Raw genomic sequence first — 15,078 nt, forward strand, 5'->3', positions numbered from 1 at the left:
TTTAACTGATTTTGCTCCCTACATCAGATTTTTTCTTTTCATTGTAACTAACACGTTCCATATTGGATTAGTGCGCCATCTACAGTGTTTGTGAAAGTATGTATTATAGTCGAATTGTTCACTTGCTTTTGTGCCTCTTTCATACCGTTAGACAATTGTTTCTTAGTGATAGATTTTGAGGTACTTGGTTTGATTGCGTCTTTCAATGAATCTTATTAGTAATAGAAGATATTTTTGTTCTCATTAGCATTTTTGTAGTAATTGTTTGTACTCTGAAGTTCTGATATTATCTGCCTGCGAGCTTACAGTGGCAACGTAATTTCGCTTTCTCTAGTTCTTGATTGAGTCATTTCAGATAGGTCAGTTTATTTTTTACACATTTTAGTTCGCCTTCAAGTGATTGAAGAGTACCTAACCTAAATTCGTCATCGTACATTTGTGGATCATCTTTTGGGTGAAAAGGCTCGCCGTTTTAACATCCGATGACTTCCTTAACATCCTCACTGAGTTTCAAATCAGTGAACACTTACTTTTAGTGAACATTTTTACTAAGTAACTCTTTTAAATTTATCTAATACACGAATTACTTCGTTTTTACCCACGTTTCTATAATATCATATATGTGGTTTGGTGTTTTATTTTTTATTATCTCAATTTCGAAAAGCAAAGTCATACCTTTCCTAGTGTAGCTTTTTTTTTATTCTATTAGGAAAGTTCAAAGACCATCAAAGGGTCAAGTATTGACTAAGATCCTGTTAACGAATATGTTTGGTTTTCGCTTGGATACCCTGTATAAAAGTTCCAGGAGCTCATAGTTCTGAACCTTTTAGACCCTTCATTATATTAAAGATATGTTTAAACCACTTTGATGAATTTTTTCAGGTGGAAATGCTAACAATTTCTCTACAAATTCTAAAACCAGTAATAATAGCATCTGATTGTGTTTCCATCAACAGAAGATTGGTTGGGACAGTAAGTATAGTTCATAGCTGAGATACCAAAACAGAATATAATGATAACTTACATTCGATAATGAGCTCAACAGAGGTGACAGATTTCTCAATTTCGGTATTAGCTCAAGGAATGAAGAGGGATTCCATCCAAGTAAACTGTCCAAGTAGTAAGAAAAACCCTCAAAGAACATTTACAGATAGTATTTCATCAGTTCGGACTTCCATTGTCTAATATAATGTAAATTGATTTGAAATCCCTGAAAAAAATTAAAAAGATTAACCGAAAATAACAATTTTATTAAACAAAAAACTGAAATTACAAAGACATAACATACAAGCAACAACCAAAAAAAAAAAAAATGAAATAATGATTCATAATATGGAACCATGGGAATGCAGAACTAGACACTTTCCTGAAGCACATCATCAACGTAAGTTTTTCCATCACTTTCACAATGGAGGAGGAAGTCCACAACAAATTGCCTTTCTTAGACGTATTGGTGAAGAGGACCGACAATAAATGGAAAACATCTGTATATCGAAAACCCACTCACACAGGACAGTATCTGAACCAGAAATCCAATCACCATCAATCGACTAAGAGAGGAATCATCAAGACTTTACTAGACCGTGCCGTGGGGCTCTGTAATACAAAGGAAGGTCTCGAAAAGAAACTAGGCATCATTACTCCAGAGTGATGGTAGAACAGGCTTTAGCTAGAAGACAGCAAGAGCTCCACAAGAAGAAAAGCCGCCACAACCAGTACTTATACTTCCCTACATCAGAGGATTATCGGAAAGGATAAGAAGGATTGGATCCAAGTATAACATCAGGACCTGCTTCAGATCTGGAAACACTATCAGTAGCAGCCTCACGAAAACCAGGCCACCAAATGCGGACTGCGATTCCAAGAATTGAATTTACCGGATACCCTGCGAGTGCGGAGAATCATACATCGGTGGAACTAAGAGGCCATTGAAAGTTCGCATTGCTGAGCACAAGAAACATACACAACGAGGAGAAACCAGCAAATCTGGAATAGCAGAGCATGTTTGGACTCATCAACATAATATCAAGTGGGCTCAAGCTGAAATCATCCACAAAGAGGAACACTGGTTTGGGATAAAATTAAAAGAAGCCGCGTATATGTTGTCCAACAACGCATTTAGTCAAGCTAAGAGATATGTTACATATGGAAACCTCTAATCACGCGAAAAATGACCAACTCTTGCCAAACGGTCATTTCCCTCTAAAACTGAAGAAGCGGAGAGCGCGAAGAGGAAATAGGTGAAAGCACTCGAATGACCTATAAATAATCAGTCATGGACCATTTGTCCTTCTTCGACAAAAAACAGCTATAAGGGTAAGAAGTAATTATGCAGTATCTGCAGTGGCAGCAACCCTGGTGAATGGTAGGCATCAACCCCCATAAATTGAGAAACAGCGATCGAGTTTGTTCTGAACTCCAAACATCATCGGAAGATGGCAAATGATACTTTGCTGAAACATTGTAAAAATAATCCTTGTGAGGATCAAATACACAGAACACGAAACTATCTTCTAGTGATGTCTGGAGCTCAGAACTAGACCGTCTAGATAGTCTATTCTAGCTTTGAAGCCATTTTCAAGAACCTATTGAAACTAAAATTATATGACGCAACAACAAGGTCGTAATCTATCTAACCCCCCAAAGTCTCGTCACTGGCTTTGTTCTTGCTTTGACCACTCCCCACGCCGTGGGGTAAGTGATCATGAGGCCCGAGAATCATCTGCCCTGAGCAAGCGCAGTGGGCCAAAAATGACAGGCTTTTACATCTGTCCGGCTAAGATTTCTGCCTTACTGCTGCAAGCTGGTTATTATTATATGTATAATATCACATCCAATGAAAAAACAATTATAATTGGCATTTAGTGGTCTGTATGGTACTTGGAATAAAATTAATACATTGAATACAACAGACACGTTGGAAGATGATGCATGTTCTGATAATTTTCATCTAATTTCAGATCTGTGGTACCGTTGTGACCTACGCTTTGGTAGCCTTTCAATTTCGAGAAGCTCGGATAAAAATCTGAACACTGTCTGAACCTCAACTCGAAGACGGGCCGACTTCAGACGACAAATAACAGACCAAAACCAACCGCATCTGTTCCTGTCAAACAATTCTACCAGTAGTAATATTGATCCGATGGTTGGGACTCCTGATTGTGAAGCACCAAGAAGGACAGACAAATCACTTTGGTCCTTTTACACGTTTGAAGTCACTTGTTCTTTCTTATGCGATGCCACTTTCAACGTAGAATATGAAGAGTTGATAAAACCTAGAACGATGATACATTCTAGTATCTATATATCTAATAAATCAACCTATATAGAGAAAATGAAAATGATTTTGATTAAAATTGTCTTATAAATCTATACCGCGTGGACTATATCTAAGAGTGCTCTGAGAGATGTGAAACAAATCGGTTGTGATCTTTTTGGTTTTTGATATAATTCTAGAAAATCACACCAATGAAAGGCGAGACTGAAAGTTAGGTTGTTACGTGTATGATGCTTACTTAATTAGCGCGAGATGAAGTATTTTTGTACAGCTGCGTGTCTTTTCAATAGATTCAGTTTACGCAAGAGGTTCAAATTCTACATATTTTGTCAGGATCTCATATCCTAATTTCATATACTGAATACCCAGATAGAGTTGTGGAAGTCTCTCTGTATTCTCCAATTTCAAAAATTTTTGAAAACATTTATGAAATGGATACAATTCTTTCCCTATAGCTTGTGCAATCATTCCAATTGTGCGATCTTCGTTGTTGTTATCGATAAAATAAAGTAATTACTGTGGAAGAGCCGGTATATGAGATTGATGTTGGTATAGTCGAAGTAACTGATATAGTAATTCTTGAAACTATCGGCGAACTCAAAGGCCAAAGAAACCAATACAAAGAAATAATGCCACTACGAATTCTTCCAGGTAGACTAAAGAACTGGCGGTTCGTATTGGAAAATTTTTACTAACCGAGTTTTATGATTGGTGAAGAGTCATAAAATTAAATTTGAAGTGTTACGGGGACCAATGGAATGTAACGATGAGTACCACCGTTGTTAATGTTCAGTTCAGGAACTGATCGCGATTTGAGTGTTGAAATTCGATATTGGTGAAGTTATAATTACTTACATTTTATGTTATCTGTTTAAAATATGGCTTCCTTGGACAAGTATTAATAGTAAGTAACAACGCAGACTTTTCCTGTGTATTGATTCCAATAGCGCTGGTGAACAGTGCGAAAAAGAGATACCAGTGAATAAGATTCGGATGCATTAGAATATTGAAACACAGAGAGTATGTTTCAAAGTATTTAAGAATCTACATATCAAGTTTGGTTTCGAGAGAAAAAAACTATTACAAGCAACATCGGATTTGACCGACATTCCTTCCTCAACTTGACGTAAAATAGTCAAAAACAAACCTTATGAACGCAAGACGCGATGTGATGCGGGATAACCAAAACCTTCAGATGTTCATATAATAAAATCATAAGAAAAAACAATATACGACTGTTCCAAAAGCAATGAGATTCCTACAATTGAAATCATAAGGAAAAAATTGAATATTTCGGGCCATAACGTGAGCTGCTGTGAATTGGATAAAGAAACTAGGATTTGGATTTGAAATAATAAACAAACGTCAAGCAGTTATGGAAAGCAGAAGAATAGTGGAATTGCGTAACGAATACTTAGAACATATAACTAAATATAGACAAGAACAACGACCAATTTTCTATTTAGACGAAACGTGGTATGACACTCACGACACAGTTACGAAAGGGTGGACTGATGGTTCGAAAATGTGTTCGCCTAACATGCCTGCAAACAAAGGATCGCGACTGATCACTGTGCATTGCGGAGGACTGGAATGTTGACTATCATAAGAACATGGAAGCTAATATTTTTGAGGAATGGTTTGAAAACACATTGGTCCCAAATTTGGATGCAATTAGAGTATAGTTCTTGACAACGCTTCCTATCATTCGCGACAGCCTATTAAAGTACCGAATAAAAATTCGAGGAAAGATGAAACACAAAGTTTTTCAATGGATAACAATTTGTATTTTGAATATAACTATACCAAAAACCAACTACTTGAAGTTTTACAGACAAAATCATTTGAAAAAGTATATGCCCTTGAGAGTATTGCTGAAAAGTATGGACACACCATATTGAGACTTCCCCCTATTTTTGTGTGTTCTCAATCCCATCGAGTTGATTTGGGGAAAATTGAAACAAAGCATCAGGCGTAAAAATAATTTTTCAAAATTTGATAGAGCTACTTAAAGAAGTATCTAATATTACCGAAAAAGAATGGCAGAAAAGGATTGAAAAAGTAATTTTAGTTGAAAAAGACTATATGGAGATTGGACACTTCCATATCAATGGTGGAAATAAATTCATTATTGATTTAAATGACGACAGTGATAGTGAAACGGATATATATATATATATATATATATATATATATATATATATATATATATATATATATAATATATATATATATATATATATATATATATATATAGAATAGCAGTTTTTCGGGGATTCGGTCTGATTAGAATAAATATTTACTCTTTTTAGCTTTTAGTACATTCTGTAATATTAACACAGTATAAATCCCCATAATAAACGATAATAAAAAATTTGAAAAAGTATTTCACATTATTCAATGTCAAAAAGTTGTCATTTTGATGTTGAAGACTTCTTTCAAAATTGAAATTTCCAAATTGAATATTCTCACATAGCACAGGTATTCTGTTTTATCCGTTATTATGTTTTATATATATATATATATATATATATATATATATAATATATATATATATATATATATATATATATATTATATATTTATTATGTCCTTTTTATATTACAGCCCTCGATAAAGCTAATAAGCGAAAGCTCGGGCAGCTAAAAAGAGTAAATATTTATTCTAATCAGACCGAATCCCCGAAAAACTACTATTCTATACATACATACGGTCGTTACACTATACACTATATATATATATATATATATATATATATATAAATAATATATATATATATATATATATATATATAAATATATATATAATATAGAGATATAGATGTTATTGAGTGTGTATGATATAAATCAAAAGGGAAAATTGGCCTCATCAACGTGGTGCATATATAATATAGTTATTGTGATTCCTATAGCAATGGAATAACAAAATTGGTTAGCTTTCTTACCATTTTATTAAAGGGGGAACTGCTGGAAGGTAGGGTGCACTATATCGTTTACTTGAACTATACAATCAGTATCATCATCTAAATATTAACATATTGTTTTCCCCGACTGTAGGACATCTATTGGGTAGTAGTGAAAACCTGTTTAGGATTAATGAGAAATGAATGAGATATATCTTCGTTATTTGAAGAGATTGCACTTTCTCATACAAGGTACCGCTAGTTGGCTGATTCAAAATAGAATTTGAAGTGGGCAATTATTTTTATGACGACGAAGACCATATGAAATATGGTTATTTCAAAAGTTTTGAAAAGGTAACACAGGTCGATTAATTCCATCACCATAAAAACTGGTTGTTCGGGATTCGATAAAGTCGACGAAGTCTTTTTTTGGCTGGCTGGAATCGATCAGAATACATCACATCACAGTATAATACATATTTATTGAGATATGGAGCTACAGAAATACATGACAAAGAAACAGAAAAAACTTTCAAAACGACGGAAATAATTGAAATTGATGAAATCGAGTAACATATATATATCGAGTTACAAATGCAATATACAGGATACTCGTGAAATATGAGTTGAAAATTTCAAGGTCACTTCGCCAAAGATTCTGCTTCGAGTTTTGTGGAGGTGGGGAGGGCTGCAATGAAAATAATTTCTCAATGATACTCAAAAGGCTTCAGTTACGATTACAAAAGAGAAAATTTTCAAGAAAGACGAGAATTACAGAGACAAAACTCTTATTTCGAAAGCTGGCAAAAATTCTTTCAATATTCAGTCCATGTTTCATTAACTGATACGATACATAGTAAAAATCAATAACAGTAACATTATCCATTTTTGATAATGATTTCCACAATATAGACTTTATTACCAATAAGCGTTTCACTACTGTACTAGTGTCCTTAGTTGGACTGGTTACGATGCAATTCATGTTCAGTTTAAATAAGTACATATTTTTATAGGACTTTCTCATTGTCTATACTTCCAGAAAATACTCAGATGAATAAAAACAATCAATAGTAATTGAATTTTCACAGCGGTTATACAGAAACGCCTGGAATTATTGGCGATTGCTAGCCTGCTCCACATTTCATATATCTGGTGACGTCACGCCAAGTTTCAATGAATCGCTTCTTTGAGGCTGTTTTCTTAAGCTTTTATGAGTTCACTCAGATAATGTTTCTTACCGAAATTATTCAATTTATCGATTTTATTTCGGAAATTAAAAAAAGTGAAAATGACTTTTCATACTTTTTCAACAATCTACTACTGCGAGGAGTATTCTGTGAAGTTGATGAAAAGTCAAGAGTCTCTAGATTGACCGCAACTCTACTGCAAACTTCATCAAGAGACATTGTAATAGAAATCGGTTGAAGGTGAATGCTAACAAGACTATGATGTTTTTTTATAGACAAAACGTACCCGATTTCTCCATAGACGTATTTTGCAATATTTTAATAGACTTACCATCTCAATTTGATGAATTTCAGGATTGAGGAAATGCTGTTTGAAATTGGGAGAAACAAGTTAGTCAACATTATAAAATTGCTATTTTATTCAAATTTGACGTATATTACGGGGAGTACTCATGATTAGCATATTTATTCCACAGAAATAGGCGGATCGGATGAATCTTAGATCTTGAACCGAACGTATTTTAAAATAATAATCAAATGCCTTTTGACAGTGTATTATAAATATATATTACTTGTACGAGGGCGGTCTGATAAATACTTAGCTCCACCGCCTGATGGTGCCACTATCGCAAGAAAAATTTAGTATCGTATACATTCTCCTAGACCAGGGTCTCCAAACTTTGAAGCCTTCGGGCCATAATGATTTTTTCAGTTTGTTCCAAGGGCCAATTTTTGCCCTCAAGTATATTTCTAGACTAGGATAGTCGCAAAGTGCGTGACCTAAGCAAACTTACGCTTTTTTTGCATTTCAATTATTATTGTGTATTGTGACACTTAACGACATCTAGTGGCGAGTAGTGATACTATGTACTATCTTTTTTAGCTAACCGCTAGGTGGCATTAGGCGTAATTAATTATTTGGAATTACCGCGTTGGTTCGAGAAAGTTCTGGTTCTAGCTAGTGTATTCCGATCACCTCGAGATGACAGTGATAATTGCATATAAAAAGACTAGCGGCGCAACTGCAAGTTAGTCTGCGTAGGAAAGGCGAAGGAAGCGAAACTGTCTATTGTGAAATAAAGTAACACCCGTCAATAAAAGTATTTTAATTTGACTTATTGTTTTTATGTGTGATTTGTTAGTATGGAAAAGAAGCGAAAAATCGACAGTGAATGCAGAACGTTCCAAGAAAAATGAAACTTTCAGTATTTTGTGATTGAGTCCAGTAATAAGGCGCTATGTTTAATTTGTAATGAAACCATAGCTGTTCTCAAAGACTATAACATTAAACGACACTATGAATCGAAACATCTTCAAAGTTACTCCAAGTATACAGGAAGTTTGCGGAAGGAAAAATTTGAAGCTTTGAAACGCGGACTCAAATCGCAGCAATCTTTGTTTACCAAAGCGAATACTGAACAAGAGTCTGCAACTCGCGCCAGCTTTCGTGTGGCTCTTGAAATCGGAAAACGTGGCAAACCATTCACCGATGGAGAAATGATAAAAGAATGCTTGATTGCAGTAGCCGAAGAAATATGCTCCGAAAAGGTAAATTTATTTAAAAGTGTCAGTTTGTCAGCAAACACCGTGGCTCGAAGGGTGCAAGACATCGCAGAAAATATATCATCTCAACTGACTGACAAAAATGGACATCATGAGTGGTTTTCTCTAGCATTGGATGAGTCAACGGATGTTTCAGATACTGCTCAGGTGTTGATTTTTATTCGCGGAGTAGATAAAAGCTATGAAGTGTATGAAAAACTTTTTGATATTAATAGTATTCACGGCACGATAACTAGGGCAGATATTTTTAAGGGAGTTGAAAATGACATTAATAAAAAAAACCTTCGAAATCTATAACAACTGATGGAGGCAAAAATATATGGTAAAAATAAAGGAGTGGTTGCATTTGTGTCAAAGGCTGTAGAAAATGATGGTGGTTCAAAACCATTAGTCTTACATTGTATCATTCATCAACAGTCATTGTGCGGAAAATGTTTAGATATGTCTGAAGTTCTAAAACTAGTCATATCAGTTGTTAACTTCATCAGATCCACTGGGCTGAATCACCGACAATTCCGCGAGTTTATTCAACAGATTGGAGAAAATAATTTACCATATCATACTGTCGTACGCTGGGTTAGTTGCGGAAAAGTCCTTAAGCGCTTTTTTGAAGTTCGAGCAGAGATCGAATTTTTTTTAAATGAGAAGCAGCGCCCTTTTGCCGATTTAGAAAATAGGGAATGGATGTGAAAGTTAGCCTTCAATGTCGATTTGAAAAATCATGTGAACGAACTGAATTTGAGATTGCAAGGAGAAAATCAGCTTCTCACTGATTTATACACCAATATCAAATTCTTCAGGCAGAAAATAATACTATTTCAATCGCAATTACGTAAAAAATGTTTCACACATTTTGAAACATGTGAAATATTCAGCCACACTACAGAGACTGAATTTCCCGTCAATTTTGCAATCGAAACTTTGAGTGCTTTGAAGATAAATTTTGATACTCGTTTTTCAGATTTTGATGTCATTGCGAATGAAAATAAGCTTTTTCAAAATCCTTTTGATTCTGACATTGAAACCCTGGCTCCGGAAGTCCAAATGGAAATTATTGATTTACGGTGCAGTGATAAGCTCAAGAACAAATATCAAAATTCATCTTTGTTGAAATTTTATAAGAGTCTTCCACTGGAACAATTTGATAATTTGCATAAATTTGCTCGTGGGTTGTTTTCTGTTTTTGGTACTTCTTACTTGTGTGAGAAAACGTTTTCCAAGATGAAGTACACAAAGAATGTTTACATATCTCAATTAGCCGATGAGCATCTTAAATCTCTTTTGATAATTGGTACAAGTAAAATTGATCCACAACTACAAAGTATTGTCGATGGAAAATCACAATTACATAAATCTCATTAGTGTTTTTGTTTTACTGTGATTCATTTCAATTATTTGTTAGTTATTAATATGATTAAACTTAGATACTTAAGTTAAGTTTTCTTTGTCATCACTTCTGTAGTTAAGTTTTACCTTGAAAGTAAATAAAACCGAGTAATTATCATTCTGTTTTCTTCTTCAACTTATTATAGTAATAGTAACAACAATTAGGTATTCATTGGCTGTCGCGGGCCAGACTGATGACAGTAAATCATTGACTGTTGCGGGCCGGATTGATGACACTGGCGGGCCGGATTTGGCCCGCGGGCCGTAGTTTGGAGACCCCTGTCTTAGACTGTGGGAGCGGGCGTGTCCGCGGATTTTATAAAATGGAAAAAAGCAATACCGACAGTGATTCTATTCCTGTTATCGGAAGGAAAATCACGCAACAAAATCTAAGAGCGCTTGTATGCGGCATACGGCGACTCTTCTCCTTCGATGACGACCGTCAAAAATTGGTTTAACAGGGTTTCAATATTGTCGCACGTCTATTTCTGATGGGCCATGCTCAGACGCCCCGAAAACGGCTACCACGAAGGTGTGTGAGATAACTGAGACAGTAGGTATTTCAAAAAACCACGAGGGTCATGTCTCTCATGACATTTTGGGCATGAGGAAGCTGTTGGCACAATATTAGCCGCGTTTGCCCACTTCGAACAACATGCGCAACCGTGAGATCACTTGATAGCAGTGACTTTAGTTGTTTAAGTGCAAAACGAAGAAGTTTTTGCGTCGTTACGTGACCGTAGATCCACTGATGGTCAGTCAACAATGGACTTCACCTGAAGAACGTGATCCGAAGAAGGTGAAGACTGTCCTATCGGCCGTAGAGATGATGCCCACCGTTTCCTAGGATTAACAAGGTGTTATCCACATCGACTACCTGGAGAAGAACAAAACGGTCAGAGGACTCCACTATGCCGAATTATTGGGTCGTATCGACGATTTGCAAAAAACACGGTCCCTTTTGGCAAAGACACTAAGACAACACAATGGATCACTCCTCCGCCGTCGCTACAGCCAAATTGGGCTACGAACTGCGGCATATCCACCGTAATCTATTGATTTGGCCCAGTGCGACTTCTTTCTGTTTTCAAATTCGAAAAGTCACTCTCAACGCTGAAATTTGAGTAGAATCAGTAGATAATCGCCTCCACGGAGGCGTACTTCACAGACAACCAGAAAACATATTTTTTGGACTGGTTAAAGAAGTTAAAGCATCGCTGGGTGGAAAGTATCGAGTTGAAAGCTATGTTGAAGAATACATTGCTAGTTTTCCAAAATTAACAGACCGCCCTGGTAAAACGCCAATCTAAAGCTTGTAGATGTGTATTTCGTCGACTCATTCAATTTGATTACACATCTAAGTTCGATGTTAATGAGTCCTACTAAATTTCACAGCAATTTCTCGCGGTAGTAAATCTCAACATGGAAATTATCATTATAATCATGAAATATGTATTCAAAACATCCATAGAGAAGAAGAAACCAGTAGTTTACGGTCAAAACTTTCTCTAATGGAATATTTATTTCTAGTAGTTGAGTGCCGTTTACATATCAAGCACATGATATGTACAGATGCGTATTGACACCGGATTTGAGAGAGTGTCGCAAAGGTGTACAGGGTGCGTCAAAATACCGGATCATTATTTATGTTATACACTTCAATTTTTCATATAGTTGTCAGAACCCATTCGAATAAGCTCTCTAGTTTCTCATTTTAATGAAATGTATAGAAACACTTTAGTCTAATTACCACTCGTTATTTTTATTTATACGACCGGTTTCGGGTTTAACCCCATCGTCAAGTATAAAACTGAGATGAGAAGTTTGAAAACTCGGTTATATCAGGAGTTTTCAGGTAATATGGAAGTCAGGTGATTGAACGACAGTTAATTGAACGAACCAGGGTGCCAACTTTAAAATTCAACACTGAAAATTATAGGGGTTGTTAAAGTCATAAATTCAAGAGTGGAGACCTAGATAAATCGGGTTGCTGATTTAGGGGTATATATTTCTGGTTTTTAATTGATTTGTTAATTCCCATGGCTTACAACAAATTCATTTTTCCCCTTTATTACATATCTGTAGGATTTTGAGGTTATCTCAACTTATCTTGTGTTCTGATTCTTGAAGACGTTCGTACATTGTAGATTTTTAGCCAAAACTCTGTTTAATACAAAACCCAAACGAGATAGAATAAAAAAGTCAGGTACACATATATAGAAAAGAGTGTGGATGCTCTGCAGTATATATAGGCCAAACCGGTAGAAATTTTGGCGTAAGGCTGCGTGAACACGTCTGTTTGGACAAAAAATCTACAATATACAAATATCTTCAAGAATTAAGTCACGACATAAGTAAAAATAACCTCAAAATCATACACATATGTAATAAATTAAGAGTTCTACCATTGCAATTGTGATGGGTTACACGTGACCTATTTCATTTTTGATAGTTGTAGTTTATTTCACATGTACTTTTTTTTGTAACATTTTTCAGCCGTGTCCAAAAATTACGACCAAGGGGTCATTTGATCCGTATTGTCGCCTAGAACCTTAAAGGAGAAGTCCGAAAACGCGCCGATAAAAATTACAAAAGTTATAAACAATTAAGTGAAAAAAAAATTAGGCTTTAGTTTTTTCTTAATATCTCGGAAAATTTACAAAATTTTGGAAATTTCAAAAAAGATTTGAAAAGATCAATGAATTTGCGTAAAGGACTCCCGAAATTGTATCTCGATAATTTATAATTTTTACAGAGCCCGGAAAATAGAACCAAAAGCGGGTAGTCTGGCTTCCGCGCGCCTTTCGTCACTGACATAAAAACAAAAAAAATTATTTAAACATGTTAAATGTATATATTAAGGAATGAAAAAATTCATATAATGTTGGGATACATCAATAAACAATAATCCGCCGTCAAAAAATTTTTATCCCAATTTTAACGTTAATTATAAACTTGTTAATTAATAACTTTTTCTGAATTGAAAGTTAATATAAAAATCCCTATAATTATTTAACTGAAACCCTGGCATTTTTTTCCTTTGGTGAAGTTATCCTTGATAGGCAAAAAAATAGATTACCGGTGCCAAAATAAAAAAATTTATTATTTTCTATTTTTTATTGACAGTTGGAAATTATAATTTTATAAAAAATACATTACAATTTTTTTTATAATTTTTTATTGTTTCAATGTCTCATGGCTAAAAACCAATTAATAATTTTTTTTTGATTTTTGCTATTGTTAAGAAATTTATTATAAACAAATACATTGTTTATAAACAATTCGAATTTTTTTGCATTATATTATTTGAAAAATATCATGATTTTTAGAAAAAAAATGGTTTCTTGAAAAAATGTCTTTGTTGCTAAAAAATGCGTTTGTTAATCAACAATCGTTTTTTGCAACTGAATATTAAAATTGAGGAACTTTTTTTTTCCAAATCATAAATTATATTGTTCCTTGAGGTTTGAAAAAACTTTTTTTCTATTCTTTTTTCAATTGTTTATTTGAAAAAATTTTTATAAACAAATAATTTTTTTTCATTTTTTTTTCAATACTTTGTTCTATGATGAAAGTAACTATGTGTTTTTTTTTTTATTTATTCTATTTTTTATAAAACTTTTAATATTGCGATACCTTGATACTTTCTCATTCGCTCCTTCGCTTTTATATTTATAATAACTCGACTCCAAGTCGTTTTTGTTCATTATGAATTTATTAACAATTCAAGGCTTTTATTAAAGTTGTAGTCCTATTATTTATTTAATTATTGATCGTTATTTATTGAAAAAAGAAAAATTTTCAAGTCTTTCCAACATTAACTACGTGTCATGTAACAATAAATCATATGGAGTTTATAAAAAATTGAATAAATTAAAAAAAAACACAGTTACTTTTATTGTAGAACAAAGTATTGAAAAAAAATGTTTATAACAAAATTTATTTTCAGAAACACTTTTATGTCACTACAAAAAAATCGAAAGTTTAACCATAAACAGTGGAATTTTTTTCTCGTATGCAACGAAGCATTTCAAGGGAACGGTTGACCAAGACATACGACACAAAACTTATCTGATAGGTTCACAGACCCAATTTAGGTTGAAGCCTAAATCTGGTGGTAGAACTCTAAAAAATTGAAATATCTTTACGAGCACTCACACACGAAAAATAATATTATAGTACTTCTTCCTGGAGGGTTTCTGGATTGGGTACTCACTAGATGAAGGAAGAATGTACTCGAAATTCAATTCGTACAGGGCAAAGATGTATAAAAATGAATACAACTGACAGGTTGACAGGTCTCGGGCCTAACACATTCAAATAAAAGCTGTTGAGATTTCATGATATTCTACTCATAAGTTTGTGGATTATTGTACCCTTTTGTTATTCTCAAAACTAGGGATCCAAAATGATTTCGTGTTTTAATTTTACACTACTTCTTGATGGGAAAATACCGTTTGAGCGCAGCAATGGCTTGAAAAGTGTTACAAGGACTCACTCAGCTCCATCAGTAACAATAATTGAACGTTGGTTTGCTGACTTTGAAAGTGATCATAGAGACACCGATGATGCAGAATGCAGTGGACGTCGAAATGAGACAGTAACACCAGAAAACCTGAAAAAAATCCACAAAATCGTTTTGAATGATCGAAAAGTGAAGTTGCGTGAGTTAGCTAACTTCGTAAAGATATCAAAAGAGCGTGTTGGATTCATATTACATGAGTATTTGACTATGAGAAAGCTGTGTTCAAAATGGCTGCCGC

Source organism: Leptinotarsa decemlineata, unplaced genomic scaffold (assembly GCF_025532065.1).
Source record: "Leptinotarsa decemlineata unplaced genomic scaffold, Ldec_3_MD MMD2_P_RNA_scaffold_2, whole genome shotgun sequence".
NCBI classification, from domain to species: domain Eukaryota; kingdom Metazoa; phylum Arthropoda; class Insecta; order Coleoptera; family Chrysomelidae; genus Leptinotarsa; species Leptinotarsa decemlineata.